The sequence below is a fragment of the Copadichromis virginalis genome, linkage group LG13 (assembly GCF_057382275.1).
Source record: "Copadichromis virginalis isolate Kocher_CV1m ecotype Utaka linkage group LG13, C_Virginalis_male_GT1.1, whole genome shotgun sequence".
NCBI classification, from domain to species: Eukaryota; Metazoa; Chordata; class Actinopteri; order Cichliformes; family Cichlidae; genus Copadichromis; species Copadichromis virginalis.
In genome coordinates this window covers 8,975,457-8,996,299 of record NC_140630.1, presented here as the reverse complement: position 1 = coordinate 8,996,299, position 20,843 = coordinate 8,975,457, and the positions used below count along the sequence as shown (strand labels likewise).

Sequence of the window (20,843 nt, the reverse complement as noted above, 5' to 3'; positions counted from 1 at the left end):
TTTTATAATGGTTCCTGTGTCGAGGGGAGCTTTGACAAATCACGAACCAGAGATGCTGGTTTAAAAGTTGTGGGCATTTAGCCTTTAAAAAAGGGCGAAAGACTTTCTTGAGTTGCATTAAGGGAGGTGTGGTCTTAGGGTGCAGTTCTTTTAGAGACTGCATACATTTTGTACTTTTTGTAGATGCATATGCATGCCCTGTGTAAAACAGTTGCCTAATTGACTCAGTTAAAGTAGAATAAAAATAGGGTGGCGACCTCCTTGTGAGCAGGTGAAACTGCTGGTTGCTCGGTGATTGCATTGTGATGAGCGTCTAACACCCTGAGCCTCTGGGCAACCACTTTCAAACCTGCAAAACTGTCTCCAAACAATTGAGGGCCAACTTGGACTGACCTCAGTCATTTTCAGTCAGTTTGGTGAAAGTTTGACATCTAATTTAGACAGGCAGACAGACGGCCAACCTGTTTCAGTCAGTCCAGTCTCATGAAGCAACTTTTCTGTAACAAGTCCCTTTGATTCGATTTATCTTGTTGGCAAGTGGTGTATTTTTGTTAAATTCAACCAAATTCAGTTATATTATATTGAATTTCTGTATTTATTGTTGGTAAAAAATTTGCAATTTTCACTAGAATATCACAGTTAATTTTCATACTATCATAAAGGGATTGATGCAGTTGCCAGCTGGACCCCTTTCAGCCTCCAAGTGATTCAGAGAGATTTTGTCTTATTGTAGTTTTATCACCATCCTAAGCACCAACTACTTTGAAGATGCCAGCTGACTGTGAGTGGTCGAAGACCTGATCCCGATCTTTGAGACGACCATTTTAAATGCATCAAATTCACTGCACGTGTTTGCAATAATTTTAGTCACACTGCAGTCTTTAACCACTGTTTCCCTAGTTTGACAAACCAGATAACCTTACACTTTTTCTGTGTTTGTGCAGGTACAAAGCCAGTTCTGCCTAGGTGGCTTTTGAGAACCACTTAACATTTTGGCAGGTTAAAGAACTGAATGTTATGTAGTGGTAGTTTACTTATTGCAAGGAAATTATTCCAAACAGAATCTGGAATATGCATCTTTGAAATCATATTTTGGAGACCACATATTTGGTCTCCAATTTCGTGCCTATTTTTCCAGCACAGTGCTGTGGCTAGCTTTTTGGCAACAACATCAGTCTTCTCTCAGTGGAAATTTATTGGACTCATTCTAGATTAAGCAACAGCAAGGTATCAGTAGAACAAAAAAAGATACACGATTCAGCTACAGGTAAACTAGACATCCTAAGGGCAAAGCAAGTGAGTAAAGAAAAACTTTAGTCCACTGAAGTTTAACTTTCTGGGTGATATGCAAATTTTAATCACAAGTAATTGGATTTGGATTCAGATTTATGTAGGATGTTTAATCCTATCTGTAAAGGTATGACACCATCCTGGGCCTCCCTGATGCAGGCCTGTCTCCATGTCATATGGCGTTCATATCATCAGCCTGTGCCAGCTGTGCGATCAGTGGGATTGATCTGCTGGCAGCAGGAGCATATTCATCAGTCTTCTCTCTTTCCTTCACTCTTTCTCTCTGACAGTCTTGCTCTTCTCTTATCCCTGTATCATTTAAGCCCCACCTCTCTGTCTCTATCCCTCTATCTTTCTCTCTACGTCTCTCATTGCTTTCTTTCTGGCCTGCAGACCATTTCAGTGTGAAATCATGGTTAATGCTCCATGACAATCTGACACAACGCACAGTCCAGGCCCTACTCCATCTGGTTTCAATTTAATTTGGTCAGAGAAGTGGGGGTGTGTGGTGGTAGCGAAGGGATGGAGGGGTGAGATGAAGGGATGGAGTGCTGGGTACTGGTTGGAAGGGGGGGAGATGAAAGCTTGGCATGTTATTCTCCGCCGAATCGTCTCACCATCCTTCATTCTTCCCAAATTGCCCTCTCCCCTCCTCACATATAGTATTAACTCCCTCCCAAAAAGTTTAAAATGATAGCTGTTCGATCAAAGGTCTCCAAAAATATGTTAAAGATCTGTAAGGGGAAAGGGCCATGAGGTGGCTCATTAAAACCATTAGAAGAAGAGTGTATGTGTGTGTGTGTGTGTGAGATGGGGGTGTAGGGGTGGGTGGTGATGGATCAAACAGTGTTGAATGGACACAGAAGGGCTTTAGCCTTGGTGCAAAGAGTTAATGGGGACATCTTCTTGCAGTTTGGAAGATGGAAGAAATGAGACCATTACTAAACAGCGGACCTGTTAAGACCAATTTTCCTAATTATAGGGAAGGATCCATGTGTCAGTTGCGACGGCAGACATGTCAACCCATCAGGTTGTGGAGACGGAAAGTGTTAACTCTTTAATGTGACTAACTAACAGCCTTTGCTTAGGCCAAGGCTTAATGACTTAATGGAAGTAATGATCTAAGGAAAGCCATATGCGTTAATGCTGAAGGGGCCACAGTAGTGGTGCCAGAGTTCAGTAGAACAGTGGATGATGGGTTCATTGTCTTTACAGAGCATGGCTGTGAAATCTAAATATTTTACCTTACTATAATTTGCTTAAACAGCTTATAGATCCCATGAAATCCTTCAACATAATTCCTGTTCAAGCAGGTTGTTGGCCTGCAACATTAACAATGAAGGATAATAAAGTTTATACCAGTGTCTCAGTTGCACTATAAGGCAGTTTGACTTCACAGGCAGAAAAGCAGAATTGGACCAAAATTGTAACAACTTTCACAGCTGGGGGTTTAAATTTGTACCTACAGAGGTAATGTTGCATAACCTTATGGTTTTCACAGATTTGTTCTGATACTGAATTATTTTACATTTACAATGTGTGTACAATTTGGAGGTTCCATCTGAAGTTATGCTCAATAGTTAGTTTAGGTGATGGGAAACTATTTATTTATGTTTTGATACAAAGGTGTGCTGTTGATTCATTTGTCATTTGGCAAACTCTTATTAATAATTCTCCAAAATAAATTGAATAAATATAAAGTACCTTTCTTTTGCACTTTCATTAATTCAAAGCAGCAGCAGTCGCCAGTATGGTCTAAGCTTAATATCAGAAACACTGCTAACCCCTATTTAATGAAATCTTGCAGTTAAAAACAGTGACAATATCATACAACATTATATAACTTTGCCACAGAGTAGTACATGTGATGATGTTGCATGTAGGCAAACTTCACACTAGACTTGATTTCTTTTTTCAAGATTTTTTGGCTTTTGACTTTCAAGTTAGTTTAAAAAAAATCTCTGTTTACATTTTCTTAACTATGATTGTGTAACTGAAACAAGGCTGTTTCAGTATTTAAAAATCTGAAAGTCTTTTGGTCTGTATCCTGTCATCATATTTGAGTGAACTTCAAACTCCTTTCTTTCTTTTCATTTTCTAATTTGAGTATTGCATGTGCTGAAATATGCCCTGTCCTTCAGTTCTTCATGTATACAGTCCATGAAAGGAAGCTGTTGCTCATTGGATTTGTTGGCCAAGGCACAAACTCCCTAAACCTGCTACAGAGCAATGGCTGCTTCTGAAAGGCAAGCATGCAGCTGTGGCAACAGCACCTTGTTTCCTTATAGAGGTCAAGAATGCATGCATGTCTCTCCTTATCCCAGTGGAAAGAGATGGAATAGACCTCAGAGATCGAGGGTAACAGAGAAAGAAAGGGCAGGATTCCCACCTCATCCATCACTCTTCATGCAGGGTCTGCCTCTTCACCTCAGCCCAGATTTACACACCACCTCTCATATATTGCTTTCTTTATGGACTGCTTTTCACAATAGTGAAGGGATCAGAGAACGCACCAGAAGAAATTAGTTCACGTCATCTCTCGTTTATGATGTGTTTAACTAGTAAGAGCTACTGAAAGGAGTCTAATTTGTGCAGCTCTATATTTCTGCCCTGCCCATTTCTTCCACTTCAAGTCAAATACTCTCTGCCATTTTAATCTTAGGTTATCAGGTCAATAAAACACGGTGACCTCGGCTAATCATAAAGGAGTCGATGCAGGAGAGTAAGGATTGATTAAGTTTATAACTCGATTTGAACTGCATAGAGTCTCGACGATAAAAATTGGAATGAACACAAATCTAAAGCAAGGACTTAATCCAAAGAAAATCAAAATGTAAAGTAGACATTTTTAATAGCATCTGTTTTCATCATGAGAATGTGGTCTTTTGACTGGATGACTATTGATGTCTTTGATCCACAGCCTTGCATTTTCATGAGTTGTATGGTTGAAAGCACAAGTTGAAACTGGTGTTCAGCATCCTGTTAGGGCACATGACATTACCTCATCTTCTCCCCAGTTCTTATCAGATCCTTTTGGTATTGCTCTCCACTACAGTTAAATTAAACAAAGTTATCAGCTAGCTGATGTTCAGATAGAGTCCACCAAATTGAAGCCATACCTTGGCAGTGGATCCCCACTGTTAAAAATAGTATTGTGTTCCCTTTAAATTCAGAATTTCCAAGTTATCAGTAGTAATTTTCAACTGGAAAGCCGCTACAGGTCAGACATTCACCTCAGAAAGTTAGAGCACCACCATGAACCCTGACTTTACAATCCAAGATGGCGGCAGTGCATGTAAATAGTAGCGAAAATGTAACACTTGTAATCTGCGCAGCCACTGTTGTGTATTTGTGCAGTCTAAATAACCATACAGAGAACAAGCAGCAGTGTTGTTTTTAAGCATATGAAAGCAAGGATTGTGCTGTATTGCTGGTGACACATGAATAGCTCTGCCTTGCTAAGAAGCAAAACAAATCCTGTTTTTCCTTGTTTTTCCGACTTTAGCACTGGAATGCGCTCAACTTGGAGGTGACATCACTCCCTGCTCTGACATCCAGCTTCTGAAGTAAGCTGCTTACAGATACTTGTGAAAAAATACACTGGTTAACATTAAAGTAGTGTTTCAACTTCACTAAAGTCAAAGTGAAATGTATAAGCTCTAAAATGCTCTCAACATATTAAAAATAAAGTAGCTCTTTGGAGGACGTTTCTATTAACCATTTTTGTGCAAAGCTAACTGGACTTCATGTTATATTAATATGATTTAATACCAGGGTCCTGTTCTCTCTTTCTTACTTCTTCCTTCATCTCTGAGGATAAACTTGGTGCACTTTAACTTTCTTTTCTCTCACTAAGAACTGTATCTTCATCTTGCAGACACATTTTGTGTGTTTTCTGAAATTTGCTCACTTATTGTTTTGTCTCTTTCTTAACTACATAAGTCATCACCAATGATGAATGCACCAGTGGGTTGGCTTTTATATGTTATCATCATCCCAATTTAGGTTCAATTGGGATTGATATTGGCAAGGCACACACAGTAACAAAAATAATAAATGATTTCCCTCAATTGCGTTAAACAAGCCTGTTGAAAATGTAAAAAGCAAAAGGTAGAGATATTTGAGGTAAAATGTAGGGACTAAAAGTGAAATATTCTCAGAAAAATAAATACTCAAGTAAAAGACAGATGCATAAATATTCAACTTAAGTACAATAACAAAGTATTTGTACTTAATTAGAACTTTTTTACTTTTCATCTCTCCTTTTTAATCATTATGAAGCCCCAAAGAGCCTGCCAGCCACTTACTCTATTCTGTGTTCAAAGATTCACTTTGTTTGATAAGCAACAGTACATTCAGATCAGTAATCACATTTACTCAATAAATAGACTATTTTAGTCTCTTTACAATCTTCCACTTTACTTTCTTCCTCACTTCTTCTCTTTTCCAAAACAAAAAAATAAAAATAAAATAAGCTTTTTTTCGTTGTTTTTAACAAATTATTTGCAAAAATGCAGGACACTGAAGCTAAATCCAGCTGACCTTATTATAGCACATTTGATGGTGCACCATGGTGGCCTTGTACCCATATACCCACACTGATGCTGCCCATCATCCAACCTGGCAGATGGCTGGTAGCTTGAACAGCTTTCTGGTGTTTAATTATGATCGTAATCAAGGGAAATAAAGATCAATTAAAGCACAAGTGAAACTAATGAAACGCGAGCGCCATGAGCGGGCGGACAGTTGTCCAAAATGTTTCTCATAATAAATGCCAACTGAGTCCTAAGAAAGGATTAGTGTGAAGTGCTGCCTCAAACATAAAACACTGGTGATGATGGCCTATGTAGAGGAGTCCTGTTTGATATAAATGCCATTGTGTTCATATTATAGTCATAATCTCAAACATTTGCCCATAAGTAATGTCCATTTTAGTCCTCTCCAAAGCTGATATAATCCAGCATTACTTTCATAAATGACTTTAGAGCTCAAGCAGTTACTTGTAGAATGAGACAGAACTGTGAAGGATGAACAGTAATGGTACTGGAGAGAAAAAAATTACTGTCTTGTGTTTAAAAAGTGCAAAAAAAATGCCGATGAGTTTTAAGATTCTCATTTGCCCTGACTTTGAAGGAAGTTAGCACATATTTTGCAATTTCAGTTCATTTACTTTTCAAAGATAGAAATAGCCAGAACAGCATGGGGCTTCTGGCAACGGTTCAACTGCTTTTCACCAAGCTGTGCGTCATACTACGAGGCTGCACAGTCCATCTGAGCAAGATGGAGAGGGAGGAAAAGAAAGGACAGGAGTGGGGGATGAGACGAGAGGGAGAGGTAGAGGAAAGGGGGAGGCCTAAGTCGGCAGATGCCACCACTGTGGTCGTGGCATTGTGTGATATTAATAGTCCAGAGCCACATTGTGCCAACTTTATTGGAAATGTGAGGGATGCCTTGCTGTGCCACCATCACACGCTAGCATCAAAATGAAATGAGAGGGGTGTGAAAAATCTCCCAGAAACAGTGGAGATTTCAGGGAGAGTAAATGCTGCAAGGTACTGCAATAATTTAAAGCCATTTTAAAAACCAATACGAAAAAAAAGTACTTGATGTATTATTTAAGTGTGTCTCCCCTGTCAAACTGACTTTCCTTTGTTGTCAGATGTTGTCTGGAATTTATATTTTGCAACTCCATTTTAAAAGAATAGTTATCTTAGGTCTGCCAAGAAAATGTTATGCTGAAAGTAGGTTGAAATAGTTGGCTCCATGTTTAAACAGCCGACAGTACATTTTCTGATATATTGATATGCTCTTTTTTTTTTTTTTCAGGATTGTTGTGTTTTATACTACTGATTGTTGAATAAAGCGTCAGTGTAAGGAATATGACAGGAGCCAAAATATCATGTATATAAATTATATTGCCAGGAGGCAAAAGACATGCCTATTCATAATTCTTCAGCTGGAGCAGAACCCCTTGCAATGATGAATGACTTAACAATATTATCCTAAACAAAAGCGGGGTAATTAGTGACATTTCCTTTAAAGCTCAGTGTAGCTCTACAGTTTTTCAAGAGCACAGTGCTGCAGTTCAGAACAGTAATGGCATAATTTATCTTTTCAGAGACGGCAGACATGTTGCAGCTGATTGAATCATGCTGGACTGAAACCAAGTCTTCTGTGATACAAGATCAGAGGAGGTATGTATAATTGTTATAGCCATTAAGCTCTAAGGCTGTATGGGCTGAGCATACAAAATGCGCTCACATATGGCAGACACTGTAGGTTTTGTACCATGACCAAAGCCATATGCTGCCACCCCAGCTAACCTACCTCAAAGTACCTTTTGTCTCCTAGTCATAACAAAGAGCTAACAAAGGTTAGCTTAAACAATAACACAATAATAATAATAAGAAAAACTAATTATATCTAGTCATAAAATATGCCAAGAAACTAGTTTGCAGGTGATATTTTTGTCACTTAGCAAGCAGATTCATCAGGGCAAGCATTTGTTTTTGGATTTTAACTTTCCCAAGAGAATTTATGTGATTAATAGCATGCATGACTATTATGTTATGAGAAAACTTGTGTAGAAAAGTTACACTTTGGCTTGAAGATAAAGAGAGAGGCAACTGTTTGAAATGTATTGGTTTTGTCCTCATGAGAGCACAAATGCACACACTAAACTTTATGACTCTTTGGCTATTTAAATAGTTCTGTGTGTACGTGTGGAAATGTATGTCATTTGAGAACCTTGAAGCTTCATTTGCAATCACGCCAATAAATATTTAACCCCGCTGTCTAAGGATTCAGCAAATTGTGAAAAAGTATCAGCAATCGTGTTACCTTTTGAACATTCATTAACCTCTTATATATTTCAAAAACTTAACCTGGTTCAGTTAGGAATAAAGAAGTCCAGTTCCAGCTTTTGGGTAAATAGAGACGTAGTTAGCCATGGAGTCCAGCTCAGCTGCATTTGCCAGCTGATGCCCTACTATGCATTTCATATAGTAATAATTATTTAAGCTGCTTTAAGTTGCTTACAGCTCCTGAAAGCCACTTTGAGACTCCCTTTTATCCATCTTTTCTGGTGTCTAACTTTATCAGTCGCTGAACTGATGTGTTCCTGCTGTTGTTCCCACTTTATTCATTCTGTGTATGCCTGTAGAAGAACAGGGAGTTCCCAGAACAGAGCCGTAGCATCGAATATAAATTACTGCACACGGAGATAACAATTTTCTTTGGACTAGATTAGTCGCCACTAAAGTCATATTCATTAAAGATCAGTTACTAGAAGCTAAGTCTCCCAAACAAGCTTAATCCTGCAATGAAAACTTTTTGGTTTGTTTGTTTTTTTTCAGTGAAGATAAAGTCCTTTAGTTTTGTTCTGACAAAATCAGTTTACATGAACGACAGTCCTCTGATGTCTCTCACAGGACCCCCTTACAGCTGTGCAGTATAAGACATCAGCCCTACAACCATTATCCCTGAATACTATCCCTGAGTAATTCAGCCATGCATTACTGCCCCTTGCACTCTGTTTGGAAAACGCAGTAATGAGAAAAGCTATATAATGCCTCGGTGATCTTTGGTGCTGAAAAAAAGGATCTATTCTTAAGTAAGAGACACCATAGACGATAGCTTACTGGGTGTGTTTTCCCACACATTTGATGTTAATAGCCGAGAGCCCTAAAACCAAAAAAAATGGGGTAAAAAAACCTTCAAAAGAATTACTTACATATTTTTAGCCAATTAGATATTTCTAATGTTACTTTTGACGTACAATTCCCAGCCGAGCGTCCTCTGTCAGAACAAAGGAAGGGAATGCATCGGAGTCTCTTCCCTCTTGATCATGCAGCGATTTTCAAGGTGTAAACACGAAGCTGCTCTGGGAGAACATTTCTAGACGGGGGAAACGTTGGCAGGAGTTCAGAGGAGGCTTTGTAAAGTAAACCAGATTTGTTCAGGGGTCTGTGATCAGTTTATTTTCCCAGTCCCCCAGCCTTTATGCTAGGCCTTCTTGTAATTGTCCTCATGTTTCAGCTAATTTCACATTTCCAGAGAGAATAAGGGAGGGATAATGGGAAAGAGGAAAGAAATCTGGCAGCTTGAAGGAGTAACACCCTTAGATTTTTTTGTTGATGTCACTTGAAATGGATTTGGGAGTGTTTAAAGTCCATTGCACCACAAAACCTCTGGAGCTTTAAATACTTTCTAGCATTTCTTTCTGTTATTGTGGAAATTACTCTCATATCTACATCCAGAAATGTAAAACAGTCATCATTTTTAAGGAAATTTTCTCAGATATGAAATGCTTCTCATTGCTAGCCCATACAGCTCCTCTGAAAAAAAACAAAACAACCAACAACAACCACCAAGCAGCAAAGTTATCAACACCTTCTCTCAGAAATGTGTCTGCCTGCACTCTGAAACCATTTCAAAAAAGTCACAAAACTTTTCAAGGTCTTCCGTCTAAGGTTTCCTTTGTAGTTCTCTGGACAGATTAGAGTACATAATGTGAAATTCAATGAGGCATGCATACACATCCCATGCACATACAGGCCAGCCTAAAACAGCCACTTAGTCCACAAAGATGATGTCACCCCTGTTTATGCTTAACTCTTCCTGAGTGTAGATGACGTGTAGTCTTTCATGTTTAAAAATCATTGCTATCTGTTTGTTTTTTACTTTTATTTATTAGGCTTCTAATAACTTTACAGTATAGTCATTATAAAAATGTATATGTATTATTTTGCTGCCTGCCAGAAAACATATATGCCCACAGCACAAACATAAGAAAAAGTCAGGATCAAGGTGTAGATAGGATGTTCTTATCCAGGTAGCAATAAAGTATTTTTATTTTTAATAAATGGAAATCCATATTGTTAAGGCATGGTTATAATGCTGAAACACATGGTTAAGGTTTGGGAAGAGTTTTAATTACAGTTTATGGAAACCCAAATGTTAGCTGCCTGTTTGTGACTGAATGGTAACTCATTTTTCAGGAGAAAATTGTGAGGTTGGGTAATTGTCAAATGTGTTTGTAATTTGTAGGACACTGGGCTGTTTCACGAGGGCTGGTACTGAATAATATGACGGGGGGTTATCTTGAAACAGTGATCCTCATCTTGATCCTGACAGTTCTAACAGTGGGTGTTTTTTTTATAAACATCACAAACTGCTGGTGGGTGTTGCCCTTGAGATGCTTATAAACAGAAACCTTTGTCTTCTTTGAGATACGGTACTGTACAAAATTCTTGAGCTATCTCATGTCTTTATATTTTTCTAAGAAAATGACAAGTAGGTGCAGTAATTTATCAAAATGTGCATGCATAAATAGAAGTGCAGGGTATAAGTCAAAAACTGAATTTGTACTTTTTTAACAAGCTGGTATTGCACAGTGGATCAAAATATGACGGCCCTTTTCTGTGTTCATAAGTCTGTTAATTTTCAAAAGATCTCCAACACCACTGGCTAACATGCAGCACCGTGACAGAGCCCCCACTGTGTGTTACAGATGGCTGTAGACACTAGCTTTTGTACCTTTCTCCTTTCCTGCTCTGCATGTATTGATGACCATTCAAACTAACTAACTGACTTTCAGTCAGTTTTGTCTGTTTCTCTTCCTAGCCAGTCAGTTTTGGCACTATAACCTATAAACACAGAGTTAATGAAACAGAAGCTGGTCTGTGGCCTAAAACAAAATGCAAAGCTCCTAGACAGAACACCAACCGTAGTCCTGAGAATTGAATCTTGTGTGTATTTTGTGACAGCAGTGGCTCAAAGAAAGCAGTCTTTAAATTATTTTATTGTTAAATCATCATCTAATAAACTGGCAAATTGATACAGTTAGTTGATCAGGGCTATAAATCAACAACCTTGTCAGTCCCATAAAAACTATATTGTGCTGCAGGGTTTTTCAATGCTAGCATTTCACCCATGTGTAATAAAGATATTTCACAGACTTTTCCATATATAGGTTTACCAAATAGGAATCATATTTAGGTCCTACTAAGGTAATGTCTACATTACCTGCTTAATTTAATTAGAAGCATTTAATTGACTATATTTTTCACAAATCAAAGCACTTCCTTTAGGGCTTGGATCAATATGAATAAATGCCATATAAATGCCAACGCTCGTCCATATCAGTTAAATCGTCGACGGTGGTGATCTCAGCTCATACACCATGGTTGTAGGGGAAGGAGGCAGGAGGGAGAATGCCTTGAAACAGAGGGGAGCTTCTCTGAACCATTACCCATCAGCCCCTCCTCTCTCACAGGGCAAATCCCACGGGGAGAGAGGGTGTCCACGGAGGATACGTTGTCTTGTGTGAGTTAATAGGGGATTACACATGTTAACATCTATCTCACAGTACACTTGGCCAAAGGGGTTCTGCTATAGGGGTTAGCATATGAATAAGGAATAAGGGGTTGATTGAATAGCGGCTAGGGTGAGTGAGAGCTGCCACTCGAGGTGGAGCGATGGGGTAGATTGACTAGGATGAGACACAAAGACCTAAATCACTTTTAGAGATGGAAGAGGAAATATCACACTCCACTGAAGGATTTGTCTCTGCCGCCATTACAGGATTTGAAGTGGGGAAAGTGGATTTATAAATTATTCATTAAAAGGTGAATTTTAAACTAGACCATTTGGTATTTTGGTCCATGTTCATTGTCAGGATGTTCTCTTTAACTTCTTGGTTTGAATTAAAACGACAAAAAAGGTCATTTTTGACTGGGAGACCGTTTTTGTTTCCAGTTTGCTTCTCATCAGTTCAGGTCAGAAGTGCTCCTATATTTCTAAAAATGATTTGTAGTGGTTTGTAATAGAAGGTGCTTGTAAATCATGTCAACAAGAATATTATTGTGGGATTTAAATTGGAGGACTTGGTGGTGAAAATATTACACTAAACCTTGTCAAAACAGTCCACGGGTTTAACATGTGCTCTCTAAAGCATTGGAATAGTTGTAGTTCTCACAGAGTAGTTTAGATGGAAGAGTTTGTTTTCCCCAAATTGTATTCATCTTAGTGTTGTCCTGAGACCTAGTGATGAAATTGACATGCAGCACAGACATCAGCAGAGCTCTCTGGGGGAGCAAGGTGTTTATTTCCTGAAGGTCAGGCCTTTTGTGTGGAGAAACTTCTTGCCAGATGAGATAGATCTGCAATTTACTCCCTATCATTCACTCCCTCCCTCCTTCTCTCCCTCCTCTTCCTTGTATTCTCTACCTTCCACCCAGTTTCTCATTCTTGGCATTCTCTTCTCATTTTGCTTTCTAATGTGCTCTCTCTCTACTTTTCCTCATATTTTCATCTTCATCCTTGGCCATCTATCACCAAAGATTATTTGGAATCACCTTCTCCATACTCTTTGTACTTGATTCTTCTCTTTTCTTTGCCTCTCACACATTCTGTCTCTGCTTCTGTGAAATCAGTGGAGGAACCCTTGGCACGATCTGTGATTTATAGCTCACTCTGAGCACACCCTTATCAGGTGCAGGCAAGGCTCGCTGTGCTGCCGCCTGCATCTGAATGACAGCGGAGAACCAGTCGCATTATGCTTTGCAGCCTCGCCTCCTGCATTCTGGACACTGCAGATTACATCTAGCTCCTTGATTTATGGACGCCATTTTGGCTCCTGAGAGGGACATGAAGGGGAGTTTAGAGGTTGGGGGGTATAGGATGGTGGATGTGGTTTCCAAGGCCAGCGTCTTGGCCAAAGATAATTTTGAAGGGAACCTCCTGGAGGTGTATTTCATATGCATATGTGTGGATAAAAAAACACGATGTGTGTTTGTGCATTGTATTCATGTGCATGAATCTGTAGGAAGGTGTGATTTATCATTTTGTCAGGAGGTTTTCTGCTCAGGTATTGACAGTGCCTATTGTTAGAAGCAGAATGGAGGCACACTGACATTAAAAGTTCAGCATAATATCAAATAAATATACCTTTTATTGACCGTTGGTGGTATAAAAGGTTTTTGCAGATACTAAATCCTTTTTTTTTTTCATCTTTCTGTGTAATTGAATCATTGCCATGTGCATCTCTGGAGATAAGATGTTATTTGAGAGAATTATTTAAATAAAAAAAAGTGTTAGCTAATGTAATTAACAAGGAATTATCACAGCTGCAGTTCTTTGTAGGAAAGAAGTAATTATGTAATCTAACACATTAAATGAGGAAAATGAGCATCACATCTAAGACTTAAACACAGCAGGCATTTTGCATTGACTCTACTTAGTGATCTGTTTTCTTTTCCTTTTTTTGGTTACTGTTGTATGTTAAGAAAATTCAGTGAAATGACACTTTAGAGCAGAAGCTTCAGTGATTAAAAAAACAACCCACAAAATAAAACCATCTGAGGCTGCTTCATCCCATCATTTCTTTATTTATGTCCTATATGAAATGACACATTAAAGTTAAGTGAAATAATTACTTGGGTCATAAAAATGATAGTTTTGGTTTAGTTGTCCAGACAGTTAGATTTCAGAACTGGTTATGTCTCTTTTCCTCTTATTGTGGCAAAGCACCACTTTATTGTTTGCTTTGAAAAACATTGTGCAGATGACCAAATTCCTCAGCCTATGACTAAGTTTAGAATTCAGAAAATGAGACTCGCCAAGCAATTCCACTCAAATAACTTACTTGTCTTTGCTACCGCCATTATCTTTATAATATACACAAATAAATATAATTCAATTATGTGAAAGATTACATTAGAAGATGCCAAATATAAAAGATAAAACATTTGTGAATTGTAGGCGATGGTAATGCGTAGAACTAATAAAGGCTTAATGCATACACCAGGCTGTGACCTTTCTAGTCTTCCCGCTCTCTCGCTTGGGGCTGCTTCCATTCTGCAACAGCTGTGAATAAATGTAAATATACATGTAAATGTCATTCTCTTGCAGTGAAGTTCCCCTTTCCTGTGTTCCCTGACCAGACCTGTAAAATGGCCGCCAATGCAGTCTCCAGTGGCACGCAGCTTACTGATAAATGTCTCTCTGAATACATTTCTACAGCAATGAAAACCGAAGGCTTTTAGAGGAGGATGTCTTGGTACAACCAAAATAGAAGGAAGGTCTAGAAACCCATAGGAATGTTGCCTCGTGTTCCAAAGGCAGAAAAAAAGCTCTGGCTTAAAGTGGGTTTCATAAGGACTTGTTGTTATGGTTCTTGCAATTGCCAAGCGGCGAAAGCTAAGTGGAGATAATGTCCTTGTAGCTCATCAGACTGTAGAAAAGCAATGTGGGCAGCAATCTTAGTGGACAGATGGCTAAGATGACTAAAAGTCACGCCGCAAAGCACAGATCCACGTCCTTGTGTTTTTATGAACATATTGCCTCATGTAAATAGAGATGTAGATAATAATAATATATATATGTATATGTACAAACGGATACCTGGCCAATAGGACAATAGAAATTACAAAGTATAACAAATAATAATATATCAAGTAAAGAAAATGACAGAGTTTCTGCTCTAAATTGTCATTTATAAGATCATATTGTGTTGACACTCTACAGTCTGTTTATATCTCTCTCCGTGTATGAAAGAAACATACAAAAACTAAAAAAAGGTCGTGGAAAACAGCCCACTAAGTGTATTGTATCATGTTCACAATCATTCAAATTCACGAGTGTCAAATGTGAAGTATCAGACCTGAAAATAATGATTGTTTTAAACTTTTGATTAAATGTGCTGTGGAAATGTCAGTGTGTGCCAAAACCTCAAACCCCTGGTAGCTAACCATAGTTAATTCTTTTTTTCATATACATGAAAAAAAAAATTACTAGGCCTGCATTTACCACTGATACTTGCCCCATGTGGCATATTCTGTACTTTGCTTCCAAATACACATAGCCACACACATCTTGATAATACGTAGACACAAGACACCTTGAAATAGATAGACAGCATGAGACCAGTCACAAACTATACTACTCACCTATCTCTCTCTCTCTTACACATTCACATGCACAAACACACACAAAGTGGTACCAGGCAAGACTTGGAAGGGGTCCTGGACACTGTCATGGGTCCACACGTCAAATGAGCCAGGGAGCTGAACAACAACAATAACAACAGGAGTTAGAGCATATGGGGCTTGGTACCAGCTGAGAAAGGCCACAGAGGTCTGCTGTGTGTGTGTATATATATGTGGGTGTGTGTAAGAGAGAGGAACAAAGAGTGAATTAGCGATAATAACTGAATTCAAGTGCCTAGAAAGTAGTATAAAGTATATTTGGGAGAGTGGGGGCAAATAAGACAAGACTACTTGTTTTTTCTAAGGTGTTCGCCGAGGAGGCAATATAAATAATATAAATGTGTGTATTTGTGTCAGTATAAAAGCAGCTAAGAATAGGAAATGTTTGGGTTCCCTGAATCATTTGCTAACATTTTCACACAATTCATTTTATGTGAAAAGGTTAGTTAAATAATCAATTGGTGGACTGACAAGTAGCATTTTTATAAACTGACTTGATCAAAGATGTAAATTGGCACATTATCATGGTGGAGGGTTACATGGCTTACATAGCTCCTGAGTGATCCCAGGAGCTATGTCATTTGGGGTAATGAGCCCCTGGTGGAGTCCTAAAAAATACTGGCTTAAGGGGCCAGAGCGAGTGCAATTCAAAGCACTCTGAAGAAAACATCTAGACAGCCACCAGCCTCACCTGAAACAGTATTCCCAGGGCCCCGCCCTGAAGCAAGGCTTGCAGGAGAGCCTTGCTGGGAAATGCCTGTGGCCAGGCGCTACTTCATGGGCAGCAAACAAGCCACATGGGTCAACCCATCACCTGCAGATTCAGAGCTTTGTGGATTAGGTCTCAGAGGCTTTGGCGGTCCGGTCCCAGGGTGCCTGAACTGGCCCTAGGAGAACATGAATCCTCAGTTGTGAGGAAACCTACTTTAAATCTTAGAGATTTAAAGGAGGTATAGTCAAGCTTCCCTGAATGTACAGGATGGGTCTCAAACAAATCTGCTGTGTAGGGGCTGGACTTTAATCCACGCTGAAGTTGTCCGCATCAGAGGTTGTAAGCTGTGGGTGGATATACTCCTGGAGAGGAGGTCTATAGAGGAGGAGAGGAGAAGGTTGTGTCTTTAGAGTGGAGAACAGCCTCTGCCATTATCATACCTAAGTTCCCAGCCTTCCACAGGACTGGTGCTGGAAGGTCCCCCATCTGATGACTGCATTTTCCTACTAGGGATTTCAACATATAATGTTCTTGGACTTGCGATCTACTTACACTTTGTTTAAACACCACGTTCCAGCATAAGGATGTAAAAAAAAAAAAAAGACTCAATTGAGCCCAGATACACCTTGGGGCATATTTCCAATGCTGAGCACGCACAGCTTCAGGCCTAAGTTTATTGCACCTATCTGGGAACCCCTGAACCAGATGGTGGACACCAGAAGTAAAAAGAGCCATCAAGCTGAAATCTAATGTGGTTAAGTTCAGAGACTTTGGAAACAGTCCCAGTAACTGCTTTGGCAGTAGCTGAAGCAACAGTTTGTGTTTGCAGGAGTTTGCAAGGGTAACAGGAGGACAACTTGCCCATCAGCAGAACGAAGGTTACTGGGTTAATCAATACAGTCGTTGATGGCTGTGCCCTAGGATTGGATGAGTTTCACTCCAAGTTCTGCAAGCCGGTCTTGTTGACAGAACACGCTGGATAGAACTGACATTCACTGGCATCGGTGTCTCTTGAGCTAGTTTGAAGATCTAATGCATTTTTATCATGTACATCTTCAAATTGAAGCTTTAATTTTTCAAAATGGTGGATCATATAATTTAATAGTTAATCAGAATACCCAATCAAGAAATCAACCTCTAAAAATAAGTTCTTGATCTCAAATAGTAGCTTGGTGATTTTTGCAATGAAAGTGCAGATCTCGATTCATTATTTAGACCAGAATGCATATTTTTAATGAAACAATTTCTGTGATTTTTTTTTTTACTTTCTCCCTTGAAGAACTTTGAAATAATGTGTATTAGTCTATGTATATATCATTTTAAACATGCAGTACAGTTACCAATGGCATATACCACCACAGAATGACCAAATGAGAGCAATGGGTATATTCTGAGTGTTTTAATATAAGTCTCATAAGAAGGAACTGACTTTCATCAGTCATAAAGATTTTGTTCCATGACATTCTGCCTACAAGCAGAAATACATTTCAGCTACAAGCCATCAGATATTTGTTAGACTGGAGAGTAGAAATCAAAACTGGACTTCAAGTACATAGCCTGAGCAATAAAGTAAAAGTCAGAGAAATTGTGAACTGCAGAGGGCAAACACTTTAAGGCAGCAGATTAAGGAGCTGCAGAGCAGGGATTACCCACCATGAATAAAATAGCACCTGCTGGGCTGGTGTTTATCTGCCTCCTTGCTCTGTATACACACTCTACCACACAGCACTCACAATAAATACATGTCTATGGCAAAGTCAGGCAGACTGAAGCAGCGTACATGTACACAAAGAATTACACCGAGAGTGGAAACACGTATTCATATAGACTAAGTTCAGGTGGACATTGAGTACTTTGTTCTGTAATTTTGTGCTGTAATTATGATTGCATGCACACTGTTCTCCTTTCTTGTAATTTGAATCTTTTGGATGGTTTCCAAACGATTTGTGAGATTCTCTTTATGTTTTCTATAAAACGTGATATCATTGCAGGTGGATCCGTTGTCACTAAGTGAAAGGTTTTCTATTTCTTTCATTCTGTCATCATGTCATTAATGCACATTTATAAAAATATTGCTTTAATTAATATATTTTCAACACTACACCTGCAGAAAGTAGTAGTGCTTAAAGTGGGCATACATTCACCCAGAGTTAAGTAGGGTTAACCAAACATGAGCCAAAACACTAGTATACTGTACACACTTGGCCTGTGATTTCATCTGAAAGGCCCACTTGTAATGCTATCACTCTCAAAGTCAATTTTTGCACTTTTGCTCTTATAATCCCAATTACAGAGCTCATTCAAAGTGATGGATAATGCTTCTCGTAGTGCCTAGCGAAAACAATTTGGCCGCTGTACTTGGGGAAACCTAAGAGGCGAGTCACGCCACACACATCATTTTTCAGCTTACATTTACAGGGCTCGTAAGAGCACGGGTTGTAAAGTGACTTCTCAGTGAGTTGATTTTGGCCAAAATGGGCACTATGGTCAACACATACACACATACACAAGCAGAGAGTGAAAAGAAAAAAGTGGAGAGAGAAGGGAAATAAATAAAATATGAAGAGAGAATACAAGACACTCAGAACATTTAGGGGTGAAAAAAAAAGGCAAGATCATGAAACGTTGAGTAAGGATACAGACAATAAGAAAGGAAAACCAAACAACAGACCAATGAGAGAAAGTAAAGGTTGATGTACCACAATTGCAGGCTCCAGGCATCGTAGCTTAGATTGAACCTTTCAGCAAGAGGCTGGTGTGGTATAAGGTAAAAAATGGGCTAGTTACACCAGGTTCCTGATGACATGAGTCCTGGGAGTGTGTGAAGTAATTCCTGCAGCTATGGTTAGCTACCAGGGGTTTGAGGTTTGGCACACATTGACGTTTCCACAGCACAAGCATGTTTTCATGTGATATACTTCTGCTCACTATGTGAGTTTGTCCGACATCTAAAGTTTCCCATCTAATTGTCAAATTAATATTTTCTAACTTTTCAAATCGTTCAGTTAACAAAATTCTGTCAGCTGAGTTGGAATAAATACATTTAATTAAATTAGACTGCACCCAGAGGAAAGAGATGATTATAAAAAACAAAATTAAATCAAATTAGACAGAAACACATCAACAAGAAAAGTGGGAAAAAAATGTCTAAATGTTGCTTATTACTGAAAAGAATGTTACTGGTCATTTAGGTAGTGGACACATTTGCACTGAGACAGAGGAAAAGTGGTTCCATAAGAGTAGGGCACAACATGCATGACATAAATTATAAGTATGATTGATTTAATTAAACTACTAACAAATGACCCCTCTGGATCAAAAAAGATCTGTGATTCTGAGAATTAAAGGAATTTTCTTGATTGAACAGTTTTGTATCGATCACTGCAAAAATCCTACATTTCAGGCCACTATGATGCTGAAAGGATAATGCAGCACTTCAGTAATAAGATACCACAGCATGTGGATGGTCCAGGTTCAGCGTTCATTGCCAAAGTAGTTTTTGCCTAACCACAACTTACCACAACCTCCCACAGATTATGCAGATCTTGTTAATAGTCTCACTCGGGTGGTGGTGTTGAAACTACAGAATATCTATTGTTATTGACAACGCAATTAGCTGATAATGTGGTTATCAGGAGTTAATAGCAAGAGTTAATGTGCTACACCTAGCCTAATGGTGTGAAATATTATAATTTTTTTTCTTTTATTTCTTCTATCGATAATCTTTTTTTTTTTTTAAATCAGTTTCTTACTTCTGCCATCATCTACAGATTCTTGCTCTCTCATGTAATTGAATCTTTTTCTTTCCCCTTACATCTCATTGTGTATCATTGTGGCAGTTCTCTCGAGCCTTGTGTTCCGTTTTTTTTCCACCGCTGCCTTTCTTTAAGCCTCTCTTCCTATTGTCTTCAATTGACTTGAGTTGTTTGTCTCCCTATCTGTCCCATTTTTAGCCCTTCGCCAAATCACCCTCCGCTCCATATCTCGTCTCCTAATTTCCCTTCACCTATAATTTTATGTTTTAACACTCTCTACTTGTTTCCTCTTCCTCCATGTTCCGTCCCCTTTAAAATCGCCATGACCTTATTTTGACTGATATGAGTCTTTTATTAAGCCCCTTATCGTTCCCCTTTTATTGTCACTGTTATTTTTAATTATAATGATTACTTAACCAGGTAGGCCTGATTGAGATCAGAATTTTCGTCTTTTGCAGTGACCTGAACAAGAGAGCAGCAAAACATACTCCCACAAACTGTACTCCCTTATCTCCTCTTGGTTCTTCATCTTACTGTATTTCCCACATCCCTTCTACTCGTCTTTTTACTCTTTCCTTCCAACTCTCCCAGATTTCAAACCCCTCCTCCTCTCCACGTCCCTGTGGCCGTTCCCCAGGCTGTTGGGTGTGGAGGGCGCTGGCTGGCGGCGTGATGGATGACCATTAAGGCAGCTTATTGGAAACAGTCTGATTTATGGGCAAGTGCTGCCTCGGCCTAATGGCTTCATTTCTTTCTGCCGCCACATGATGTCACAGCCAAGGTCACCGCGGCAACGGCCCCCCTTTGTTGTGGCTTCGCTCGCTGATGACCTGAGAGGGATAGAGGGATGGAGAGGAGAGAGAGCGAGAGATGAAGGAGGAGAGAGAAAAGGGGGTTTGAGGTTTGTTTGCGAAAGGAGGGAGGTGATGTATGAGTGTGTGTAGGTGAAACGGGTTGCGTTTGCAGAAATGCTTTAGAATGAATTCTGTTTGGTATGGAAAATGAGTTTTTACTGCTTATCCTTCACCCTCTTCTCTAAATTGTCCCTTTTTCTTACTCTACCTTGGTTGCACTTCCTCTCCATTTTCCTCATGCTCT

The 20,843-nt window shown here is 39.1% G+C and overlaps 1 long non-coding RNA gene across 2 annotated transcripts in view; it reads left to right on the top strand.

Moving 5' to 3' along the window:
• Positions 1–4,793: 4,793 nt before the first annotated feature.
• The window catches only part of LOC146695201 (uncharacterized), an 83,560-nt gene continuing 67,510 nt past the window's right edge, over positions 4,794–20,843 (top strand). For both annotated transcript variants that reach the window (XR_014923458.1, XR_014923459.1), the window contains exons 1-2: positions 4,794–4,856; positions 7,409–7,484. This is a non-coding gene — a long non-coding RNA (uncharacterized LOC146695201). The remainder of the gene's footprint in view (positions 4,857–7,408; positions 7,485–20,843) is intronic.